The following is a 10489-nucleotide window of genomic DNA, read 5'->3' as shown; positions in this document are numbered from 1 at the left end:
GGAGCCATTAATGGAAACTACTACAGTACGTGGACATCAACTCCATGGCAGTGGCTTTTGGGTCTACCATATGAACAATGCAGTTATGATGAGTATTTATAACTGTAGTTGGTCCTTTATTCCGTGATGTGATCTGTGTTATAGTCTCTGGCTGTGCTACAGCCTCTGGCCCTACCCAATGGCCTTTACTTGGCATCCTTTTCAAGGTAATGTCAAATTAGAGAGATTGTCTCTGCAAAGGGCTTTTAATATCTTGCAGAAAGATATAAACCATGAGTTTAACATGCTAGTACCCAATGATGAAATGAAATGTGATTGTCTTTTTGTTCGAACCTAATATCTTGATCTTCTGGACCAGCTCTCTTGATGGGTGTTGTTGGAGAAATGTTACTAAAAGCCCTATCTACTCCCAGCCCAGAAAACTTCTCCACAAAAATAAAAGAGAAAGAAAAGTTTTATTTTTGAATAAGCATTAAAGCAGAATGTGCTGCATCACAGGCAATCCACTAAAGAGATTGCAAAGACAGAGAGGAATGTGACCCTTTACATAACTAAGTGGATACAACCCATTACATACATGTGTTCATGATAAAATTGCTACTTTTCTAGTATTTTTATGGTAGGATATCGGAGGTTATGCTAATCTCCTTCCAGGAAACTGGGAGGTAGACATATGATCTTCCTTAATGTTTATGTTTCAAAAGGATGGTTCCCTATTCCATGAGGAAACATCCTTGATTTCCAAGTTATTTTAAGTGAATTCTGAAAGAACAGGAGGAAGGGAGCCTCTTCCCTTTCCACGATAGGGAAAATTAAAACTTTTTTAAAATTATTATTTTATTTTTTAATGCATTTTATTGAAATATAATTTATATACAGTGAATTGCACAAAACTAAAGTGACATGGGTCAATGCTGTTTTTTCTGCAGTGTTCCCTCCCCTTCCCTCCCACCCCTGGCAACCAACAAAGAAAGTTTCCCTCCATATATAAACCTTTCCTTGACCCTCCACAACAACAAACTAACACTATATTTGTCCTTCTGTGATTGACTTACCTTATTCAGCATAATGTCCTCCAAGTTCATCCATATTATGTGGTGTTTTGCAGACTCTACATTATTCTTTAATGCTAAATAGCATTCCATTATGTGTATGTACCACAGTTTGGTCATCCACTCTTCCGCTGATGGGTATGTAGGTTGTTTCCATCTTTTTGCTATTGTAAATAGTGCTGCGATGAACATGAGTGTGCATATATCTGTCCTGGCTCTCACCTCTAGGATATGTACCTAGAAATGGGATTGCTGGGTCAAATGGTGTCTCCAATTCCAGCTTTCTAAGGAATCACCATATTGCTTTCCACAGTGGTTGTATCACTTCACAGTCCCACCAGTAGTGTACGAGAGTCCCAAACTCTCCACATCTGTGCCAGCATTTGTTATTTTCTGTCTTGTTGAACCTTGCCATCAGTGCTGGGGTGAGACAGTATCTCATTGTTGTTTTGATTTGCATCTCTCTGATGGTCAATGATTATGAGCATCTCTTCATGTATTAGCTGGCCACCTTAATATCCTCCTTGGTGAAGTGTCTATTCATGTCTTCTGCTCATTTTTCAATTGGATTGTTAGTTCCTTTGGTGTTGAGGTGTTGGAGTTTTCTACAAATCTTAGAGATAAGTCCCTTGCCAGACATGTAATTATCAGCAAATATGAGTTTGTTGCTGTCTTTTTGTTATGTTCTTTTTCATGGTGTCAGTGTCTTTGTTCCATATATTTTTTATGCTGAGCTCATTTTGTTTATGAATCGTGTTATCACTTCCTTTGTTGCTATTGTTATAGTATTTGCTAAATATTTGTGCTGGTTCTCTTTTTTATTTTGATGTGAAGGTTTATCATTTTTCTTTGAGGTTACCCTGTGATTTATAGTTTTCTTCCCAAGTTTAGAACAGTCCATTCTATCTTGTAGTTGTCTTGACTTCGCTACCATCTAGAAGTTCTATAACAACACAGTTTTTTCCCTCTTTTTGGTTTGTAGTTGTTCTCATTTGTCAATTGATGTGTCTGGTCCCCTGTTTACAATCTTGTAAGCTTATTTACTTTGGATACTTCCATAGCTGGGTTGGTTTCTGGATTATATCATCATGTGTGTTAATGGTCAGTTATTGTTGACTGTTGTTGCTTCTCTGTCCAAAAGACTCCCTTTAGCCTCTCTTGTAAGGTTGGTTTGGTTTTAACAAATTCCCTTAATTTCTGCTTATCTGGAAAAGTTCTAATTTCACCATCATATTTGAGGGACAGTTTTGCTGGGTACCTAATTCTTGGTTGGAAATTTTTCTCTTTCAGGATTTTATATATACCATCCCATTGTCTTCTTGCCTGCATGGTTTCCGCCAAGAAATTTGAGCTTAATCTTATTGGTTGCCTCTTGTAGGTAACTTTTCATTTTTCTCATGCTGCTCTCATGATTCTTTCTTTTTCTTTGGTTTTGGTGAGTTTGATGATGATATGTCTTGGTGATTTTCTTTTGAGGTCTATCCTATTTGGGGTTCATTGAACTTCCTGAATGGATATATTCTCATCTTTCATCATAACAGGGAAGTTCTCTTCCAACAAATCTTGGACAATATTCTCAGTGGTTTTATTTTTCTCTTCCAGTTCTGGAATTCCAATGACATGTAGGTTATTCTTTTTGATGGTATCCCACATGAACCTTAGGCTTTCTTCATTTTGTTTTGATCTTTTTCTGATTGATCCCTTTCCAAAGAAGTATTCAGGGATTTGTCTTCAATCTCATTAATTCTGTCTTCCATTGCATCAATTCTACTCCTTTCCCCTTTCAATATGCTATCTATTTCTGACAATTTAGTATTAATCTTCTGGATTTCTATCCGTAGATTTTGAATCATTTCTTTTGTCATTTTGTTCTTGCATTTTCTTCCAAAATTCTTTTGTCTGTGTTTTCCTTGATCTGTCTCTCAATCCTTTCAAGATACCTAAATATAATTCTTTTGAATTCCTTATCTGGGAGTTCCAGTGTTGCATCTTCTTCAGGGATGTGTTTTGGGTCTGTATCCTGGTCCCTTGTTTCTCCTGCTTTATCTTGCTTCTTGTGTGAACTGTGATGCTCTGTTGTCTCTGAAGCATTGTGAGGTTTTTGTGTTTATATTTAATTGGTGATTGTATGTTGGAGTGACTTGCCCACTATTTTTGTTTTCTTTGTTTTGTTTATATGTTATCTACGCAAGCAGGGTACTGTGCTCCTCTATTCGGTAGTTGACAACACTTACACAGTCACCACTTGTTTCCTTTCCTGTTGTCAGCCTCTCATATGTCCCTGCTGACCTTGGCAAACAGAGCCTATTCTTAGGTCCCTGGAATCCAAATGAGAATGCTATCACTTTAAAATCTAAAATGGTTGCCACTTGTAAACATTCAAAATGGCTGCACCCTCGGTCACTTTAAATATCCAAAATGTCCACTGCTTGTAAACATTCAAAATGGCTGAACCTTCTGGACAGCAGAAAGTCAACAACTCAGGTTATCTCCCTCCTTGCTGTTTTCCTTTCTAGTCATAGGCCACCAGCACAGTCATCCCTGCAGCCCTTGGTGCCAGGGCTGATCTTTAGGTCAATTCTTAGGTCCTAACACCACTTGGAAATATTCAGACTGTTGGTCCTGTCAGAGTAGCTGACAGTTTACTGCTCTGACCATCTCTGTACTCACTGTTTTTGTTCAGGTGTTTCCACTAGTTGTGCCTAATCCACTTCTGCATAGTTCCTTTCAAAGCTCAGGGCTCCAGGATTATCTTCTGTATCTCTGACAATTGATTTTTCTTTTCTTTGTTGGATAGGGTCTGTGTCACTTGTCTGCCTATTCCTCCATCTTACCAGAAGTCGAAAATTAAAACTTTCATTTTCAATTTGTGTTTGTCCTTACATTATACATTTACTTCTGCTGTACAGAGAGATTTGACAAAAGTCTAAAGATTTTTGCTCAGCTGGCAGGGTGGCATATGTAGTGCCACACAATGTCCCTGTCTGCACCTGTAATGGAATCATTCTTGGCTATGACTTTAACAGCACATCAGTCGCCCATCCCTAACCACCCCCATCCTAAGGTTATTCTTCTGCAAATGATCAAATGTTTGTGACTTTCAAATGTTTTCTAACTGTTGACATCAGCAGGGATTTTTGTCACACTGTCTGTGGTACACACAATTTATTGCGCCAGTCAGGCCAGATCTTGTGTGGTAGAGGAGGAATTTCCATTCATAGAAGGGGGGAATTCCATTTGTATTCATTTGCTCATTGTATTGTGTTCTTGAAACAAAGGTGGAGAACAAAGTATAATTACTTTACAAGGTATCCCCCACCCACACAGCAAGTTTCCAAGCTGGACCTTAGATTATTAGTGGGAAGCCTTAAAAGGTCTGGAAGGATAAATGAGGGGAGAGGGACACTCCAGACAGATAATAGAAGTGTTTTTAAGTGTTTGTCTCCTGCCCAAGCTGTAAGAAGATGGTGTATTGAAAGCAGTCCAGAGCCAACTGTTGGGGAGGCAGGTGTGTAGACTGCTTTATGGTTTAGCCTGTGGGCTTGAGCCCTAGTATCAATTTATCTGCTGTATGGGTTCAGCAATATCCTAGGGGGTAATGTATTTTGTTTGCAAGGTGAGACAGGCAAACGGGAAAGGTCTCAGCTTCTGGAACATGCTATAAGCTGTATGTTATGTACTAAGACACTATAAAAAACCCAAACCAAATTCACTTCCATTGAGTCAATTCCAACTCATAGTGACCTCATTGGGTTTCCTTGGCTGTAAATCTTTACAGAAGCAGACTGCCTCATCTTTCTTCTGTGGAGGGGCTGGTGTGTTCAAACCATGGACCTTTTGGTTAGCAGACAAATGCCTTAACCACTACACTACCAGAACTCCTTCTACTAAGACATTATAAAGTTGAATATTAAAATAGGTTATAACAACTTTATTGTGTCTATTTTTGAGGTAACACACATTACAGCATAATGCATATATGCAGTGATTTCAGTGAATTTTTATCACCCTTGTAACCAACTCCAAGATGTAGATATTTCCAGTATCCCAGAAGGTTCTTTCATGCCCCCTTTCAGGAAGAAAAACCCAAGAAACATTATTCTTCTGTCACCATCAATTAGTTTTGTCTATTTTTGAACTTGATATGGGTGGATCATTCAGAATATTCCCTTCTGTTTCTGGTTTCCCTGGACTCCACTCAGTCCAGGCATATAGCAGGTTGGAAATATTAAGGACTTATTCTGGGAGTCATATTCAATGGCTGAGAAGAGAATAATTTCTCTCCTCTAAACACGTCCTGTGCTCCATCTAGTCATCCCTCCCCCTCTCCATGAACTGGAGAACACTGATACTTTCATTGTTTTGCCTTTTCCAGACGTCATATTGGACTCACATAGTATGTAGCTTTTCTGAATTATTTTCTTTCACTTAGCAATATACACTTAAGGCTCCTCCATGTCTTTTCATAGCTTGATAGCCAACTTCTTTTTATTGCTGAATAATACTCCATTGTGTGGGTGTACCACAGTTTGTTTATCCAATCACTTAATGAGGGACATCTTGATTGCTTCCAGTTTGGGGCAATTATGAATAAACTTGCTATAAAATATTCATGTGCACAATTTTAGGTGGACATATACTTTCATCTCATTTGAGTCAATAACTAAGAATATGATTGCTGGATCATATGCTAAGCCTATGGTAAGTTTTATAAGAAACAGCTAGTCTATTTTGCATTCCCATCTAAGACTTTTCTGAGTTAGAGGAAAAAAACCCAAAAATGATGGACACAGTGAACTTCAGTTGACTAACCAAATGGAGAAAGCTAGTTTTATTGAGAAAATGATTTCTCCCCAAGCACAACAGAGCAAAGGCCTGCCTCCAGACAGGTCTTGACTTTTCTTCTTTTTCTCATTATTGAGGGGTTGGGAAGTATTCAGATGGCTTGATGGAACTGTCCTGGTGGGAAGTAGGATTACAGGAAAATGACAGCCAGGAAAGTCTATGGGGCATGGACCTGGGTTTAGGGCCAGCCCAGGGTAGGGTAGATCTGGGATTGGTATAAGTCCCCTTCACTTCAACAAGGAAACATTGGAGAAATCAATAAGTAATGAAAAAGTGATTGTGATTAAATAGCTGTAGCAGATCCCTCAGATCCCTGGGGATCTCTTACTGGCTGCTGCCAATGTCTCACATGTATCTTCAGCCTTCTGCAGAGGATCATCCTGGGCAATTGGCACTTCTTCTTCAGGGGTGTTGGGTGCCATACTGCCCCATGCCAGGATGGCCTGAAGTGAATGCTTGCTAGGTGTGCAGGGTATAAAAGGCCAGTCCATTTGCCCCAAGGTGGGGATAACTCTGGGGTGCAGTTTGCACTCCAGAGTCTTGTACAGGATCAGGCTAAAGATTGACTCCAGCTGAATGCATATCCTTGCTTGGCATCTTCTGTTGCTCTTCTACCTCCCTGCTCCATTTCACTTCTTCTAACAGCCTATCCCCAATAAATCACATGTATTAGAATTTCCTTCTCAGTCTCTGCTTCCAGGGAGCCCAACCAATGACAAAAGCTAACATGTATTGAGCACTTATTATATGTCAGACCCTTTGTTAAGCATTTTAGGTGTATTATCTTCCTGAGCATTTGTGATGATCCTATGAGACAGATACAATCATTATAATTTTATAGATGAAAAAACTGAGGATATGAAAGGTTAAATAGCTCATTGAAAGTCACACAACTGTTGTAGAGGGCTAGATTTTGAACTTAGATAGTCTGGTTGTCTAGAATCCTTGATCTCCCATATTGGCTTTTTTGGGGATAATTAACTTCAGAAGTAGCCTTCTGATAAGACAATAGGAAATGTCACAAAGTCCATAGGACATCAAGCTGTCTCAGAGGAATGGGGCAAAGGTGTAGTTTTTGCTCACAAGGGAAGTGTGAGAACATCTGAGTACAGCAACTGTAACTAGCCAGCTCACTGCCCTGTTCCTGCTCTTCAGCATGGGGCTATGACAAGAAAGGCCTATTAAACTTGGAGAATTCTGTAGCTGCACCTTTGAGACAAGAGAAAACAAGACCCTGGGCTTTGAAAAGAGGCACTTATAAAAAGAAGTCAAAGTACTTATTGAGTGACATCTGTGTGCCAAGTCTGGGTTAGGTGATTTTGATCTAAAGGAGTTCATAAGCTCAGAAATTGTCATAGCCTGCCCTGTCATACTCTAGCTCCCAGATCTCATTTATTAGTTTGTACTGGTCTATCTGGACTCCAAACGCATGACAGGTTCCACTGATGTTTGTTCCCTTGTCCTTTGCCTCTCTGCTCAATTATCTCAGAATTTGCTGTTCTTGTCCCCATGCTTCCTGCAACCCACCCTACTTGAAATGCTCAGGTTGGGTGAAGGCCTTCAGGACAAACCCTGGTGTCTTGCTCTGCCCTGGCTGATCTGGGCCCTGCAAGGACCTGATCAGCTGGAGTGTGGGACTCATCCTGGCCCCAGGAATAAAGGTAGAGCTCCATGCACCCTTCTCTTTGGTGTTCCTTCCATCCCAAAGGAGCTTTAACAACTTTGTAACAAAAGTAGAAGACTCTGTTCTAGTTCTTGGTGTCCAGTCAGAGCCAACAAAGAGCCTGGGTCTTCCAGGAGCCTGAGGACAAGGACCTGCCCACCTTTCTTCCTTCTTGCCTGGTCAGTATCCAGGAGACACCCAGGGCTTCATCTGCTCTGTGAATTGTTGGAGGCTTCAGGTGTCAGATGTGTAACCAGAGGGTGCTTTCCCACTATCAAAAGCCAGGGCCAGGGTCATCCTATTTGTTTCCAAACACACAAACAGGATGGCCCTATGGTCCTGGACACTATAGGTGGGCTTGGTGAAGACAAATGCAAGGCACTAGCAAAAGAGTAGTGTGAGGATTCAGAATGAATCCAACTGCTTGCTTTCAAGATGGTGAATATTGGGATTTTAGGAACTTTTAAAAGACTGATGTTTGATTTACACATAGTAAACTATACAAATATTAAGTGTAAAACTTGAAAAACTAGATATAAATCTATATGTCCATGTAACTACTATCCAGATTAAAATATAGAAACTTCCATCTTTGACAAAGCTCCCTCATGTTTCTTCCAAGTTAAAGCCCCTCCCACTCCAGAGACAATCACCATTCTGTCTCGATCACTATAGTTTAGTCTGTTCTTGAGCTTTGCATGAAGGGAATAGTTCTACTATTTTACATCTGGCTTCTTTTGATTAAAAATGTAATATCTGTGGTATTTATCCATGGTACTCTGTGTTTTAATGGTTCATCCTTCTCCTTTTAAAAAAATGCATTCCTGTTTATTACTTGGTAATTGTACAACTGTACCACAATGTGATTATGATTATTCATGCACTTGTTATCATTAACATCACACACAAGTAAAATTTTGCTGAAAATAATTAAAAAATTGTTGCAACAGTATATAGACAGGGAACCGACAGGAATTGATGGAATACCCATTGAGATGTTTCAGCAAATGGATGCCACACTGCAGGCACTTACTCATCTATGCCAAGTAATTCAGAAGACAGCTGCCTGGTCAACTGACTGGAAAAGATCCATATTTGTTCCCATTCCAAAGAAAGGTGATCCAAAAGAATGTGGAAATTATCAAACAATATCATTGATATCACATGCAAGTAAAATTTTGCTGAAGAGAATTAAAAAATGGTTGCAGCAGTATATTGACAGGGAACTTCCAAAAATGCAAGCAGTATTCAGAAGAGGATGTGGAACAAAGGATATCATTGCTGATGTCATATGAATCTTGGCTAAAAGCAGGCAATACCAGAAAGATATTTACCTGTGTTTTATAGACTATGCAAAGGCATTCGACTGTGTGGATCATAAAATATTATGGATAGCACTGTGAAGAATGTGAATTACATAACACTTAATTGTGCTCATGAGGAACTTGTACATAGACCAAGAGGCAGTCAATTGAAGAGAACAAGGAGATACCACATGGTTTAAAATCAGAAAAGGTATGTGTCAGGGTTGTATCCTTTCACCATATTTATTCAATCTGTATGCTGAGCCAATAGTCCTAGAAGCTGGATTGTATGAAGAACACAGCATCAGGATTGGAGGAAGACCCATTAACAACCTGAGCTATGCAGATGACACAACCTTGCTTGCTGAAAGTGAAGAAGATTTGAAACACTTCCTGATGAAGATAAAAGACTACAGCCTTCAGTACAGATTACACTTCAATATAAAGAGAGCAAAAATCCCCACAACTGGACCAATAAGCAACATCATGATAAATGGAGACAAGATCGAAGTTACCAAGGATTTAATTTTTTTTGGATCCACAATCAATGCCTATGGAAGTAGCAGTCAAGAAATAAAATAATGTATTGCATTGGGCAAATCTGTTACAAAATACCTCTTTAAAGTGTTAAAGTGCAAAGATGTCACTTTGAAGACTAAGGTGTGCTGACCCAAGCATGGTACTTTCCATCACATAATGTGCATGCGAAAGCTGGACAATGAATAAGGAAGACTGAAGAAAAATTGATGGATTTGAATTAAGGTGTTGGCAAAGAATATTGAATATACCATGGACTGCCAGAAGAACGAACAAATCTGTCCTGGAAGAAGTGCAGCCAGAATGCTCTGCAGAAATGAGGGTGGCAACTTCCTCCCTAGGACTTTGGTATGTTATCAGGAGGGACCAGTCCCTGGAGAAGGATATCATGCTTGGTAAGAAACTCCCAATAGTGTTTCAAAGTGATTGTACCACTTTGCACTCCCACCAACAGTATGTGAGAACACAAATAGGGTTGTGTCTCACTCTCATCTACCCTTCAGGTCTTAACTCAAATATCATTTCCACAGGAAGGTCTTCCCGTGGGCTCCAAACCAAAACCAAACCCACTGTCATCGAGTCGCTTCCTACTCATAGCGACCCCCATTGGGTTTCCAAGGTGGTAAATCTTTATGGAAGTAGATGCCCAGTCTTGCTTCCGTGGAGTGGCTGGTGGGTTTGAACCACCAACCTTCTGGTTAGCGGTCAGATGCCTTAAGCATTGTGCTACCAGAACTTTTTATGTGGGCCCTAGACTGGGTGAAAACTATTCAGTTTAATACCCAGATCCTCATTACTTGTTTGTGGCATGCATCACATGTGAAATTAACAAAAGAATTATATTCATTGTTAAAGTTTGTCTCTGCTGTTTATTTGCACTAAGCTCCATGAACTGTGATCTCCTTAACTGTATCCTTCAGGCCTGGCACAGACACTCAGTACTTGGAAGACGCTTAGTACATATTTGTTTCCTTGCAGGCTGGCTAGTGGTGAGGAGAGTGGAGAGTTTCCCGTAGTCCAGAGACCTCGCAGCTCAGTTGCCCTCCTTCTGATCAGTTACAAGGAGTTCATTGTGTTCTGTTCTCTGG

The sequence above is a fragment of the Orycteropus afer genome, unplaced genomic scaffold (assembly GCF_000298275.1).
Source record: "Orycteropus afer afer isolate SDZICR_OR568_19922 unplaced genomic scaffold, OryAfe1.0 scaffold00717, whole genome shotgun sequence".
Classification (NCBI taxonomy): domain Eukaryota; kingdom Metazoa; phylum Chordata; class Mammalia; order Tubulidentata; family Orycteropodidae; genus Orycteropus; species Orycteropus afer.
The sequence above is the reverse complement of the archived record's forward strand: the minus strand, read 5'-3'. Positions refer to the sequence as shown.